General features: G+C 33.2%; 2 protein-coding genes across 2 annotated transcripts in view; one reads left to right on the plus strand and one right to left on the minus strand.

Annotated features, from left to right (window-relative positions):
* LOC5567458 (RWD domain-containing protein 2A) overlaps window positions 1-6,498 on the minus strand; it is a 34,571-nt gene extending 28,073 nt beyond the window's left edge. The window contains exon 1 of the mRNA XM_001657408.2: window positions 6,266-6,498. The gene's annotated coding sequence lies outside the window, so the exon portion shown is untranslated. The remainder of the gene's footprint in view (window positions 1-6,265) is intronic.
* The window catches only part of LOC5567452, a 52,090-nt gene that overhangs the window by 28,577 nt on the left and 11,355 nt on the right, over window positions 1-12,158 (plus strand). The window lies entirely within an intron of this gene.

Here is a 12,158-nt window from a genome sequence, read left to right on the forward strand (position 1 = left end):
AAAATATGCCTTTTATTACACGCGTACCTTTAACATTTTTCGAAAACGTTTTACATTTGGAGGAAAATTTCGTGATGAAAAGTTCAAAATATATTCTGCTGGTAAAAATTCACCCATACGATTTCCACCACGAAGTAGCTTTTGATGCTACGTCTTGTGGAATCAAAAAAATATATATGAAACAATTGCTTCAGAAGTTTCTCTATGTTTCTATTTAAAAGGACCTTGAAAGGTATTTTAAGATAACTTTCTGTTTGTTGTAAGATATTTAGTAGTTTTCTTACGGTTATTCCTAATTGAACTCTTTGAAGACTCTTGAAAAAAATCTTAAAACAATTCATAGAAAAATATCTGGTGAAATCGCTGGACCATTCCTGAAATTCTGGTATTCTGGTATTGTGAAAATTTTGGATGAGGTTTTTGATGCAGATTTAGAAAGCATTCAAGAGAAAATGTTTGATTTTATTATTGATATTATTTAATGAGGAATTGCCGGCGAGACTCATAATAACTCATAAAAAAATAATTTGAAACACACCGTTTTGACTCATATTCCGAATACTTAAGGCCAACAGTGACTTCAAATGCATCTGATTGGTATTAATTGGCTGATATTTGTGTAAATTTCAATTTCTTCGCAAAGTCTAATTGTTAGTTGATGGATGTGACAATAATAATGTTGATTTAATGAGTTTTAGTATTGTTTTTACGTAAAAGTATGGAACAACTTTTTGATTCAAATGCCGAACACTGTGTTCATTCTGTCTCATATTCCGGACACTTTGATTCAAATTCCGAACACCACTAATAAATCGTATTCAAATTAATAATTTCGCAAATAAATTTATCTGAGCTTGTTCTACTGGTCTCAAACTAGAGAATCATCACTACTCCCGCGGTATAAATTATATTGGAGACGGTAAAATTGAATTGCAATTGACCGCCATTTCCTTGTTATTTGGTGACATATTTCAGCGAAACATTTCAACCAAATCACCATACAAAAACTGAGTGTTCGGAATTTGAGACAAAACGGTACCTTGAAAAAAAAAAACATGCAAAGATTATTCTGAAGTAAAAATAATTTCCTGTAAATCAGTCAAAATTCCTTAATTCCTTTTTTTTTTTTGATACTCCTTGGGAAAAATCTTGCAAAAACATTTTCAAGAATTCTTAATAAAAACTGATGAAATCGCTAAGGAGTTTCTGGAAGAATTGGTGCCTTCATAGAACTCCTTATTGACGAATCCAAAAAAAGGCTCCCTGGAAAAATATTAAGGACGAAATAAAAAAAAATCCCAATCACGTAAGGAATTCAAATTTCTAAGATGAATACCAGAAAAAAATCCTCAGACAAATCTCAAGGGGTAATCAACCTTCAATTCGTATATTTAATTCTTTTATTTAATACATAATCCCAAAAATAAATACTGTTTAGGATGTTTTTTGATAAGGAATCCTCAATTGGTATCCATGAGCAGTATTGATGGCTAAGACAGCTCAATAGACAAAGCAGTAAAAGTTTACTAGAGTATGCGACAATATTTCACAATAATCATTGATTTGACGATTGTTATTGAAACTTGTAATCATGCAGATTCAGCAATGATCTGCTACCATGAATTAGTACTTCAAAATATTTTCCCTGAGTTGGACCGAAATTCCCTGAGAATTCCAGGTTTTTGCAGATAGAATAAAATTCCCTAATTCCAGGTTTTCCAGGTAGTAGACACCCTGCGTCTATATAGCAACGTTAGATAGATTATTACTAGCAATATTATACAGTCTACTTCCCATATCTCGATATCGAAGGAACCATCGAGATAGGGAGAGGTCGAGACAAAGAACATATTTTGAAAGAAAGTCGCTCCGTTGTCAGGAAAATAGGAAAAATAATAAACAATCAGTCGTCATTTCGTGTTTCTACATTATTCAGCTTCGCGAAAACCTAGTCTAGTATCCTTTGATATTCAGCATATCGACATATGGAGATAAAATCGGGAATGGAAATCTCATCGAGATATGGAGAAGGAATTTATATGCAAAAAAAATTATCGACATAGGGAAAGATATCGAGATGTGGAGAGTCGACTGTATTAATTTTACGCCCCAAGAATTTTATTTTCAAAAATTACTAGAAAAATTGCTGGTAGCGTTGCTCAGAATATTCTGTAGAGTTTCTATATGGAAGCACTTTTTTTCCCCTGAATTCGTTGCTAATGTTGATTCTGGAGAATTCCAGTTAGGTCTTCTGCAAAAATTCATGAAAGAATTCCAAAACGAATGTAAATAATGTAAATACTTTCTCGTTATTTCAACGGAATCTTAGAGAAATATCTAGATAGATACGTTAAATAAAAAGAAAAAAAAAACAAAATGTTGGTAAAATCCATGGCATATCCATCACAAAGAGAAATTTTTAAAGAAATATAATGAATTATTTAAGGTCACCTGACAATAAATTTGGATAATTTTTGGTTGGTATATTTGGAAGATTTAAAAAATAATACCTTAAGAAATTTCACTTCACAGTCTGTTCAAAACATAAAAAAATACTGTTTTTGTATTATGTTTTGTTTGATTTTGTACCCTTAAAATTTTTCTCCATCTTGATTGTCCAAAGTGGTCTCGGACTAAAAAGAAAATTAATATATTCATCAGCCTAAAAGAAAATAGAAAATAAAAAGCTTATCAATGTTGTAGATTTTTGGAGGCATCTATTATACAAATATAATTATTTATGAATTCAAAGTCGTAATTAGATACAACATTTTTAAAATAGGTATCTGAGGCCGCTTTAAGCTATTTGAATGCTAAGTTCTCTCATGCGTGCAATCGGTTGAACAACAACAAGGTAAATAAGGCCGGAACAAATTTGAAATTTTACTTTTGTCTCCCCCCCCTTCAAAATTTTCAAAAAGTCAGAAGGGGCAAATAAATAAAATGTCCTATTTTCAGTGTAGATTTTCATTATTCTTCGTGATTTTTTTAGCTAGCTTTGTAATTCGTCTTTACTGTATTATATGAGATAACAGGGGTTATTCGATTACAAGTCCTCAATCTATTTTTTTCACTGTAACTGTGTGGCCTATGACTTACATGAATTCTTCTTCTTCTTGGCATTACGTCCCCACTGGGACAGAACCTGCTTTACAGCTTAGTGTCCTTATGAACACTTTCACAGTTATTAACTGAGAGTTTTCTTTGCCAAAGTTGCCATTTTTGCATTCGTATAACATGTGGCAGGTACGATGACACTCAATGCCCAGGGAAGTCAAGGAAATTTCCATTACGAAAAAACCCTAGACCGACCGAGAATGTTACATTAGGAATGTTCAAAATTTAAAAAAGTTTAAAAATTAAATCTCCCATATCTTTCTTACAATCCTTATCATATCAATAGAGTTCGGTGAAATTTTCAGCTTTCTAGGTGGTGATTTGAAGGTGGCCCAATGTTGGTTTATATGGAAATAACTATGGAAAAATGTTGAAAAATGTTCCAAGCACGTTAGTACTGGAATGTAAGTACAAATTTATCATCCCATAGTAAAAACTCATTATTCAAATCATAATAAAGAAGTTTGCTGAAGAGATTCAATCCGACCGATAGGAGAAAAGATATTCATGAGTTTGTTAGCTATTATTTAGCTTCACAGCCCTGCAAACATCTACAAAAATCCCAAAGATAATTTGCTCAAAACGGATTTGTTTCTTCAGCAACTTTCTTCATTAAGACTTGAAGAATAAGTTTTCCCTATGTGATGATATGTTTGTTCTTACAGTACTAACGTAATTGAAACATTTTTCAGAATTTCTGCATATTAATTTTCATATAAACCTACATCGTCTTTGAGCCTTTAAATCACCACCTAAAAAGCTGAAAATTTCACAGAACACTATTTTTATGGTGAAGATTATAAGAGAGATATGAGAGGTTGGATTATCGAACTTTTTTAAAATTTGAATCGCCCTAATGTTACATACATGTTGGACCGAATTGATACAATCTAAATATCTCGATTACTTTTTCAAATCGACGTAAGTAACTTTCATACGGTTTTGAGAAAACAAATTCAGAAGAATCACAACCTGTCTTTTAAAACTGTTTTAAAATTAATCAACTTTTTAACATTTTTTCGCCGAGTACATCGCTTAAATTTTGCATACATTAAGCTCGCGTTCAAAAACTAGGGAGTTCCTGTTATATCCCACAAAAAAAATATTACAAAATGATAAGCCGATTTATTCAGTTACTTTCGACGTTTTTCTATCAGTGTAAAATCGGCTCAAGTAGTGTTTTGTTTTGATTCGTGGTTAAGTCACTTTGTCTCTCCATACAGCGGAGCGGCGAAAGTAGGGGTTAGGTTGCGAAAGTTGAAAATCTTACTTTCGTCGTTTTGTAAATCCGGAAATTACACGTTCTAAAAGTGAAAAATCGAGTTGGTTTAGAGCGCCACGTGTAGGATTTCGTCTGCGAAACACGTAGAATCGATAAAGTAAGTTTATATATTTTTTTGATTTGAGTCTGTTTGAATAAGTTTTCGAGATATGATTTCAAGTTGCATATAAGTGCAACATTTTCGCAGCCTTCTTGAAATTTTTAATAGCTACAGTACAATTTGAAAGCCGTTTTATGAAAAATTTTATGCGATCGATGTTACGAACAATAAAAAATGTCGTGTTTATTATTCAAACATTTTGATTAGACGGACATATGTGGCAAACCATGGTTTTTCACCATATGAGAATAAAAAATGATAAATTTCTCTGAATTTACATTTTATTATTTTTTGTCCCCCCCCTCGAAACATTTTGATGGAAGGTGACAAAAGAAGATTTTAACATTTGTTCCGGCCTAACATATAAAACGAATATTGGTGGAGGCCCCTAAAATATAGCGGCCTAAAGTCACGGTCCCTCGGGGCTACTCTGAACTTTGCCCTTAAACAAGGGATAATCAAGGACCCTATTCATCGCTGATCCAAATCTCCTCCAAAACTTATGCTTGCCATACTCATATCCTTTTTGCGATCTTACAAATTGTCAGTTTCCTATCAAAAACTATTTGACTATTTAGAACTATGAGCAATCCACACTGCGATTTTGGGGCCCCTAGGAGCTCGGGGCCCGGTGCGGTTCGCACCCCTAGCTACGCTACTGGTGAGCTCTCCCTCATCCGGCAACGCTGCGTCAAGGCTATGATTTTTTCGTGTAGGACTCCTCAAAACCTGTAATTTCTCAAAAGATAGAGGCCTACAAAAAAGTGTTGTATGGGGGACTGTCGTGAAATTTCCTGACGTTTTAGAAAAAAATATTGAAAAAATAATTTTCTAAGTCCCAAAGTTTTTTTTTTCCTTTTTTTATAAACCCGTATAACTCGAAAACGGTAAGACCTACAAAAAAGTGTTGTATGGGGGACTGTCGTGAAATTTCCTGAAGTTTAAAAAAAATATTGAAAAAATAAAAACACATTTTCTACACTGAAAAAAAAAATGATTCAAAACTTTAAAGTCGATTTAAAAAAAACGGCCATTTCAGATTTCGATCATCCTTAAGCAAAAAGTATCGTAATTAAATTTACTAAAATATGCAAAGAAAGTTTCATTAAATTCTGAAGGGCACCCCTTCGCGTGTCGAGTTGGCGTGAAATCCGTCAACTGTGAGCTTTCTTTGCCAAAGTTACCATTTTCGGATTCAGATCATATATTAATAATTTTGGCGAGTATACGTCCTCATATACTGAACAACCCGCCATTCTTCCAAGAGCATGTTTTGATACAAACACCCCACCAAGCACAATCAGATGAGCGTAGAAGATTACGACCAAAGACAAATTAAAGACCCCCATGTCCCTTGCAGTTGCCCAAAATTTTATGGCTCATAAGGTAATCTAGAATGCCGTTCAAAGTGTACTGCGATCTGTCAAACTTGGGTACCTTTTGCACTACCGAGGGACCAAATGCAGTACTAGAAGTGGTACCAAATCTCAGCTCGAGTGGGACGCACCTGTTACGACTATCTGGTGAACTTAGTCACAAAAATTGATCGTCAGGAGGTTCCAAGGGTAGAACCCCGTCTAGTTCGTTTTCAACAAATCTTTTGCAAAGTACCTACTGCTGCTGATCTCTTTGGTTACGATTGTCTTTAAGAAATCAGTGAATCTAATTCGATACACGAATAATCATTTCGATTTTAATCCAAAATTTACAACTATCTATTATTACAATACATTTCTTCAATATAAGTACCAGTTTGTTTATCGTACCTTTTTTTATTATCCACTGGTGGGGACTATATGATGCTCGGGATTATACCTTGTATACACAGCTTTAACATAAACGACCGTAGATTTAAGTTGGTAAAACAGTACAAATGCACTTAGATCAAAAATTGATTAAAATATATCAACAAATGATTATCGTGATAGTTTCGACACTGATAGGAAGCAACACTAGTGCCATACTGTAATGAATGCAAATGTACCAAAATGTAAACAGAGAGAATGGATGTCTGCAGAGGAGGATTGGCGCGCGCGTGTAGCGCTGTCAAAACGAAAAAAACAAAAACATTCAGAGAGTGAGAGAAAATATATCACGCTAATAATTTTCTGTGCTTAAAAAATTTATTTAGGTAATAAATTACTTTATTTTCAACATTCATTAATTTCTTATATCTACACTAAAGCAAAAAAAAAACTTAATAATTCATTGAGAACTTATTACACAACGATGATTGTTGAAATTTGTAAGTTTTACTTATGATTTTGGTGAAGAATTTCATTACTGATTTCACAAGCCATTCCAAGAATCCCTGTAAAATATTTGCCAATTACTTCAGTCGTGCTCAAAAATTGACATGGTTTGATAACATATTGCCAGATTTTGATTAATTTGAACCCGATTTCGAAAACGGAGCAGTTCTTCTAGCGATTGCTTTGAAAATTGATTCGGATTTTTATGTACCTCACTTATGAACAGGGTGGCCAGTGAAAAGTCAATTTCAAATTCCCGGTTTTCTCCCGGTTTTTTCCCGGTATTTCAAAAATATTCCCGGTTTAATGATATGCTAAGAAACATTATTGCGATTTTTTAAACGACTTTTAATCAGATATTTTGCTGCGCATTCAAATTTTCTGGGCTTATATTGATTCTGCTAAATTCCAGTTTGATCTATGAAACGATATTTTACGACGATCATTTTAAGTAATCGTGGAAATTGTTATGAAAAAGTTCAGTGGTAAAACAAATTTGACCCTTGTTTATATGATGGGATCGAGTCAATCTTTGAATGAATCATAGTTTAAATTTTAAACGGTCACAGATTTGGAAGACATAAAAATGAATTTTTCAATTGTTCAACATTTCGTTCCATGGTCATCAGCATAGAATTTTTTGTTATGTTTTATCCCCACAAATCTAGAACATTTTCTCAAGGCAATGATAAAAAATAATAGTCATAATTCTGAAATGAACTAGAATTTTATACTATTTTTACCAAGCCCAAACAAGAAGCGAATGGCATATCTTCAATGAATATCGTAGGTTGTAAACGCATTTAATTTGATCTTAGTGAATTACAAGCTTGCTTAAAAAAATTTATAACATTCAAACATTGTAGTTTTTAACTTAAAAAGCATCATGAAACTATATGAAAAACTTTTCGCAAAATTTTCCTTCATTAAATGTTTTCAATTTACTGGCTAATTATTTACTGGATTAGAGTAGGGGAAGACGGGGTAAGAGCGCCCGTCGGGGTAAGACGGATCACCTGTAGTTTGGCATGAAAATGGCGATTTTCTTGAAAGTTCAACAAGCACTTTCAATAAACACAAGATTTTTGACATTCCGAAGTATTTGGGGTGATATTCACATATTTTTTTTTTTTCATAACAAGTATCAAAACAAAGTTTCTGCTCGTCAATATCGAATTTGATCTAAGTTTAACAGATGCTCACTTAAGTATTTCGCAAGGGATTGTTTTGTAAAAACATATCAAATTACCCGTCCATGCTTCAACAGAAATATCATATATGCTGCAGTGAAGTGATATATGAATTGTAAATATTTAGCTTTGAAATAAGGCTCTTGTTGTGAAATTTGTCCAAGCGGGGTAAAACCGACGACTGTAGATGGGTTAAGACCGCCACCTCTAATTTATACCAAATAAAATGTCTAAACCATTTTAAAAGTTGTACATTACTATTCATGTAAAATGAAATCAATTTTGTTAAAAATACAAGCCAAATCCGCATATTTTTCCAAAATATGGATGCCTTAAGGTAATAATAAGCATATATGTAAGTCTTTTAATTAATAAACCCTAAACATTTTTCAATATCCACGATAATTAATGAAAAATATGATACTTTTAGAATAACAGGGAACTGATATACTTTTTTCGCAAAATTGAGCACGAAAATCGTGGTGGTCGCTTTTACCCCGTGGGTGGGCATTTTTACCCAGTCGCTAAAAATAATCGTGATAAGAAAGCACTTTTTCAAACTTCAAGAAATAAATAAATTATCACAAATATTTTGATCATGCACAAGGCTTCAAAAAATCGATATGCTGCATCGAGAAGGGATTTATTCATTCTTAATTTTGACACATGAATTAAATTGCTTAGGCTTATTGCTCGGTCTTATCCCGTCTTCCCCTAAGTGGTAACATTAGTATAAAGAATATGTTCTTGACTTTATTGACTAACTTGGGATTCGAATTCAGAAGCTTTTGTAAAAATCCACTAAAGTATAGATCGTGCTGGTTAAAACATTACTTGGTATGCATAATTTTCCCGGTGCTAATTGAAATTCCCGTATATTTCCCGGTTTTCTCCCGGTGATTCTAAATTCCCGGCTTTTTCCCGGTTTTCCCGATTTCCCGGTGCGCTGGTCACCCTGTATGAAGCTTATGATCCCATATGCGAAATTGTTAGGTGTTCAATAAAATGATAATTTAACTGATTCAAAGGTCGTTATTTATGGTAAATCTAAGTATTTTTGCCTCAGTGTAGGTGTTCTGTGTTTCACGCAAACAAATTTTGTTGTACAATCTACCGACTCCATGGTAGAATTAAGAACTGCACCAACGATTTCACTGCGGAACACGTTTTTGTCTGCAGCATCAAAATACCTCTATTTACTTAATTAAGGGTTGCTGAATCCATCGCTGTTTACAGAAATATCATAGCACGTCTAGTTTTTGAGATATTTATTGTTGAAAATGCAAAAATTTACTATTTCAGCCAACTTGCATGCAAGTTTGTATGTAAATTTATTTACTTAATTTGCCACAGAATTAAAACTTTATGTGTATAGCAATACTTATCATCAAAGTTTATAACATTTTTGATACGGAAAAATTATTTTTTGATGGTTCAGAAAAGTATTGTATTTCTAATATAAGAGAAATGAAGAATTTTGTATGAAGACTGCAAGTATGTTCAAAAAGATCGGTTTAATCTAAATTTAATCGTGAAATTTCAACCAAAATATATCTAAAACAAAAGTTTAAGTCCTCTTTTGCATGCTTGGTGGATAAGATCACAAAAAAGTTTGATGAAATATACTTCAAATTTTAGGTAAACATCAATAAAACCAATGTTTTATACAACTTTGGCGACCTGTAGCTAAAACTTGTGACGTGCTGGGAAATTTCTGAGAACGGCATCTGATTCAGCAACCCCAAATCTACTAGAGACACATAATTTGATCCTTGAGACACGTAAAAATGTCATTTTTGTTGCACTGTGTTTTCAACCCACTACACAAATCTGTTAATTTTACTATAATCGGGTAAAATCACTGATCAGTGCAGTAAATATGACCATGTCCATAGTAGCATTCACTACAAAGCATTGTATGTCAATCCGTGACACCCACCGTGTAACACAGTGTGGTCAAAAGTTTAATGCCACACTTGTCAAATCAATAATTTTTATAGTTATTAATACTGCAGCTCTAGTTAAATAAACCGAATATATTTTCTTGTGTAGTTTTTTTTTTTTTTTTTAATTTCTTTATTAGTATCATTCCACACATTACATTCATTTCTTTTATCTAGGTGTTCTGTGTTATTAGACAACACTATCATCCTAATTTGGTAAAACAAATTTAAGATTTAATTAACATTTTGTTAACAACATATTACATTTCATTTGCCGTAGCAGTTCAGTTTTTTTTACAGGTGAGTTGATTTCACCTGCTTATAAGAGAAAAAAAACGTTTTTAATATACTTAACCTTACTTAACCTAAACATATAACTCATTAATCGTGGCAATAGAAGATTGTAACGATTTTTGCCTCAAATTGTTAATGATTGTATTTGACATTTGTTCCAATGTTTCAACATTGGATATTCTATGTAACTCATTGGTACTATACCAGGGAGGAAGCCTCAGAATCATTTTCAAAATTTTATTCTGAATTCTCTGCAGAGCTTTCTTCCTGGTATTACAACAGCTAGTCCATATTGGTACAGCATACAACATGGCTGGCCTGAAAATTTGTTTGAATATCAAAAGCTTGTTCTTAAGACAAAGTTTTGATTTTCTATTAATAAGGGGATAGAGACATTTTACATATTTATTACATTTGGCTTGAATGCCCTCAATGTGATTTTTGAAAGTTAAATTCTTATCTAGCATGAGCCCTAGATACTTAACTTCATCTGATCAATTTATTGGAACCCCTCTCATCGTGACAACATGTCTACTTGAAGGTTTCAAATAAAGAGCTTTTGGTTTATGTGGGAATATTATTAGTTGAGTTTTGGAAGCATTAGGAGATATCTTCCATTTTTGCAAGTATGAAGAAAAAATATCCATTTTTTTTTTTGCAATCGACTACAGATAACACGCAGGCTTCGTCCTTTGGCGGAGAGGCCTGTGTCATCCGCAAACAAAGATTTTTGACATCCCTGAGGTAACTCAGGTAAGTCAGATGTGAAAATATTGTATAATATTGGTCCCAAAATGCTGCCTTGAGGAACACCAGCTCTTACAGGAAGTCTTTCAGATCTGGAGTTCTGATAATTAACCTGAAGTGTACGATTTGACAGATAACTTTGAATTATTCTAACAATGTATGTTGGAAAATTAAAGTTTTTTAATTTTACAATCAAACCTTCATGCCAAACACTGTCGAATGCTTTTTCTATGTCTAGAAGAGCAAGACCAGTAGAATAGCCTTCAGATTTGTTGGAACGGATCAAATTTGTTACACGTAAAAGTTGATGAGTTTTCGAATGTCCATGGCGGAATCCGAACTGTTCATTGGCAAAAATTGAATTTTCGTTGATGTGGGCCATCATTCTGTTCAAAATAACCTTTTCAAAAATAGCAGGATCGCGAGTGCGTTGAAATTGTCTTCTCCTCACGTTTTTAAGACGGATCAAGAGTTTAAGATCATCGTCTATAATCACGGATTCAAATTTTACTTCACACTTTGGAATTGCAATGCTTCTGGCTTCAACAATGGAATTTGTTAAAGTTTCAAGAGCATTGTCAATATCAAGTTTAGTTTCTAAAGAAATGTTAATATCAAGATTAGAGTCAACATACGTTTCATATATATTCCAGTAGGCTCGTAAATAATTGAAAGTGGAGCTGATAGGATTTAGAATCGCTTCTTGGGATATTTGAAATGTAACAGGGACATGATCAGAATCAAAATCAGCATGAGTAACTAATTGGCTACAAAGATGACTAGAGTCGGTTAAGACCAAGTCAATCGTAGATGGATTTCTAGAAGAGGAAAACATGTAGGGCTATCAGGGCATTGAATTGAGAAATATCCTGAAGAGCACTCATCAAATAAAATTCTGCCGTTGGAATTACTTTGAGAATTATTCCATGACCGATGTTTGGCATTAAAGTCACCAATGACAAAAATTTTTGACTTATTGCGAGTCAATTTTCACAAGTCAGTTTGGAGCAAATTAACTTGCTGTCCAGAGCATTGAAAAGGCAAATAGGCAGCTATGAAAGTATATTTACCAAACTGTGTTTCAACAGAAACACCTAAAGTTTCAAAAACTTTAGTTTCAAATGACGAAAATAGTTGATGTTTTATACGCCTATGAATGATGATTGCAACTCCCCCACATGCCCCAAGTCGATCATTACGATAAACAAAAAAGTTAGGATCTCTTTTGAGTTT

This window comes from Aedes aegypti, chromosome 3 (genome assembly GCF_002204515.2).
Source record: "Aedes aegypti strain LVP_AGWG chromosome 3, AaegL5.0 Primary Assembly, whole genome shotgun sequence".
In the NCBI taxonomy this organism is placed as follows: Eukaryota; Metazoa; Arthropoda; class Insecta; order Diptera; family Culicidae; genus Aedes; species Aedes aegypti.